This window comes from Notothenia coriiceps, unplaced genomic scaffold, assembly GCF_000735185.1.
Source record: "Notothenia coriiceps isolate Sejong01 unplaced genomic scaffold, NC01 NC01_scaffold00022144, whole genome shotgun sequence".
Lineage (NCBI taxonomy): Eukaryota > Metazoa > Chordata > Actinopteri > Perciformes > Nototheniidae > Notothenia > Notothenia coriiceps.
In genome coordinates this window covers 72,949-76,970 of record NW_011354845.1, presented here as the reverse complement: position 1 = coordinate 76,970, position 4,022 = coordinate 72,949, and positions in this window count along the sequence as shown.

The window sequence follows — 4,022 nt, the reverse complement described above, 5'->3', positions numbered from 1 at the left end:
CCTTGCATGAAACCAGCTGTTGTGAAAGGTAAAGCAAATCCAAATCAAAAAAACAAAACCAACAATAGTTTCTTGTCTCAATACTTGAGTTTATCTCTGGCTCTGAGAATATTATTTGTAAGAAAGGGACAAAAGTGGACATCCATGGCAGAGAGGAATTGGATTTAGATTACAGCTACAGCAATAAGTATACTTATCGATAATTTGACCAACATAAAATATTGTTTATATTCTTTCATGCAAAACTGGCAGACAATGTTGATTTCAGCATCTCAAATATGGATGTTTCTTGCTTTTCTCTGTTTCATATTTATATTAAACTGAACATTCGGTGGTTCTTGACATCCAAAGACATCACCAAACTTTGAGAAGCTGGACGTGTTTGACTATTGACTATTTCGGACATTTTGTAGACCAAAGAATCAATAGATGAATCTAGAAAATATTCTGCAGAACATTTCTTCACAATGCATAAGATTGCTCTTGCAATATTGGAAACACAGAAGTACTTGTGCTCATCCTGGTCTGTTTTGGTCTATGCAGGGGATTTGTTGACAATATAAAAACATCACAGACTGTAATAACGTTATCTTTTCTTCATGTCCTCTAACGAGCAACATATCTGTTCTCTAAGCTGTGTGTGCTGCAGCCCACTAACACTTTCCTCTGACAGCATTATAAAACATTCTGACTCACATTTTGTGTACCAGCCCATCCACTACACCACATGTATTGATTTCTGGAGAAATAGCGAATCTATGTGGTGTAGCTCTGTGGGGCGGCGCCATCCTTCAGAGGCCTTCTGGGAACAGGAAGTGAATCAGAGCTGCAGTGGACAGACGACTGCGATGGCTCCCATCTGGCTGTTCTTTACGGATCGCATCCAATCAAATTAGCTTTGATTGATCAACAGGCGCTGCCATTGGACGGTGGTCATGGCAATATAAATCACTCGCTGCCATCAATATGGATGGCTTTCCTGAAGAAGAGCAAAAATGACAAAGTGTACACGAAATTCAAGGAAGTCGACTTCCTCTCGGCCAATACACAGTTTACTGATTTAAATGTTCTGTTAGTGAGAGGGAGATGATGATGTTTGTGTGCAAAGATGGATGCGGTTCGCTTTGATAAATAAACAGGGAATACAAAAACTAGGTGGTATCAAATCTGCCACCTGCTCTTATGAAATTATTATTGGCAACTCTTGAGTACTTAGAGGAATATTTCACTCGCAAATGACCCAAATGACCTAAAATGTTTGAACAAACTTTGTTTTATTTACACAGCTCCAAGGTGATTGGAGAACACTGAGAGTGTGAGGTGTTTTAAATATGACCATTTCAGTGAGAATAGTGGATAAATGGGACTTGGTGAGAGTGTTTGAAAGGGTGTTTCAGTATAATTTTGCTGTTTACTTTTAATTTATCAAGGATTTAGGTTTTCGTCAAATATTCATGGTAATACTAGATGAGTTACTCATATACAAATTATCCTTTGTGGGTAAAGTATTCCTTTAAAAAGGGAGATAATGGTACTTTAAGTCTACACTGAGAACAACAAGCCATCAAAAGACTAACAAGCCGTCAAAGCAAAGTAAAAAACCTTACAGGGTGAATTGGTCGTCACAAGGTGGAAAGAGTTTCTAGTTCTCTTACACTCAGAAGCTTGTTCGTTTCAAGCCTGAATATCCACGATATCATCTTCCTAATAAGTTACAGTATTTCTGTCCTTTGCAAAAGACGAAAAGTCTGAACAAATAAAAATGACGACCAACAAGTAAATGAGTCTGTCTCAAAACGTTTTATCTCAAAGAAACTGGAATAAGGGTCGATTTAATTCTGTGCCGATTACATGGAGCCAAACTGTCCTGCAGGGGATCGTTCATGTATTTAAACCCTCTTTAAATGTTCATTGCATTATTAAAGAGCAAACAACTTAAATGAGTGCTTAGTGGAATACATTTAAACCCCTAAATGTTGCTTATGTTCCTCCTGACATGAAGGATTTAGGGGTTAACAATACATATTAAAGGATCCTGACCTGAACATGCAAGATATGAGAACATTTGACAATGGATTGAATGATTATAGGACTCTGAGTTATGTGTGGCGTATAAACCCAACAGGTCTATGATGTATGGGTGGAGACAATTTGGGATGATATCCCCATCTCTAATGACGGTCATTGTATGTGGACATTGTGTGTTACTGTTACACTATTATTGCGTTTACGGTTTATTGTAAATAACTTATGTGGCCTTGTTGTTGAAATGTACTATTATATATATACCAAAATTGCTTAAATGGGCTGAATAACAAGGGAGTAATAAGGAACTGGCGAAGAAGAATATTGGATAAAAACAATTATCTAATCATATTATTGAGACCAATGGATTTCTAGGCCCCCAAAACATACATTTAGACAACAAAATTACTTGTCTATGTGACGATATAACAAGTGCAACATCTAGAATACATTTTGAACGAGTTTTTTTTTTTTAGGGATTTTCGGCCATCTTGGACGCCATCTTGAAAATTAGACCTTTGTAGTGGTCAGATTTTGGTATGTTATTAAGTACACCTGATACTACAATAATCCATTGAAAAACCTTTTTTTGCAATTTTGTTGGGGTCAAAGCATATTTGCAGCTGACTATATACAAATAAACTTTCCTTTGTAATGAGGGAAATTAAAGAGATCTTGGAGTTAAACGTATTACATGAACCAGTGCCACAAAGATTGATTTTAGGGAATGTACCTTCAAGGGGAATTGGAAAAGACAATATGCTTAGAGCTCTTGTTTTAATAACCCATAAAATGATTACTATAAACTGGCTTAAACACCCCCCTACTTTGGACCAATGGAGACAAAGACTTAAAGTTGTAAATTGTATGGAAAATGTAACAGCGAAACTACAACTCAAGATGGAATTGCATTTAGAGAAATGGTCACCTGTTGTAAGGCATTTGGCAAAGTGAATATATCGTAAAACTCGAATTGGACTCTATATTTTTTTGATTTCTTGTGCTCTGTTGATAAATACTATTATATATTGTACTTTTTGATTATATTATATATTTTTGTATATAAAAGTATGATATTGTTATAAGTGTAATGGAAATCACCTGTAAGCTGTCCCACTCTAACAGGTGCATGTCTGCCCTGAAAACATCTGCTTTGGTAGCTAATACCGTGTGTTGGGGATAAAAAAGAATATTTAAAGTGGACCTATCATGCTATATTGGGAACATATATTGTAGGGTCATACCTATACAAAACATGTCTGAGAAGTTTTTTGCTTAAAATACCAAACAGATCACCCATTGTAGCCATGCCTCATACTGCTCATAACCCTCTTTTGCAGCCCTGTTAGAGAAACGCGGATTTTGGGTCCTTAGCTTGAAAAAAAAGAAAGAAGAGGAGGCGGAGCTAATGCCTGATCAGAATTCTTCCGGAGATAAAGTTAAATTCTGCTGTGATAAAACGCCATCCTGTTTAAACCACATCAAAGATTATTTCTGAAACAGTATGGAGCTCAAATGCTTTTTCTCTTGCGGGTTTATCACAAGGTGAGTTCCTTTTTTTATTTTCTGCTTTTTAAACACATGTGCTCTCCAGTACAGGTTAGCTCTGAGTGTTAGCGAGGCTTGCTAATCTAAACAAAGACGACATTAAGTCCAAAACACGTCAGGCATTGTTTCTGATAGCAACTTTCTATGGGTCCGCTGCCGATTTGACGTCAGATCGGCAGCAAATCTGTATCCGCTCGTTGTACGGAGGAAAAGAGAGAGGGTTTTATTTTCTGACGCTGCGTGAGTTCCCCGACGCACCGGGGACACATATGTATGTATAAAAGACATCACAAAGTGCATATTGCATGATAGGTCCCCTTTAATGGATATTTTCTTGTGTCTGACGCGTTGTGAGAATGAACGTGCATATATATTTACTTGTGTGTGTGAGCGTGACACGCATTGCAGACCGCAAGTTAACCGCTAAGTTTACCTTGACTTTCTAAAGC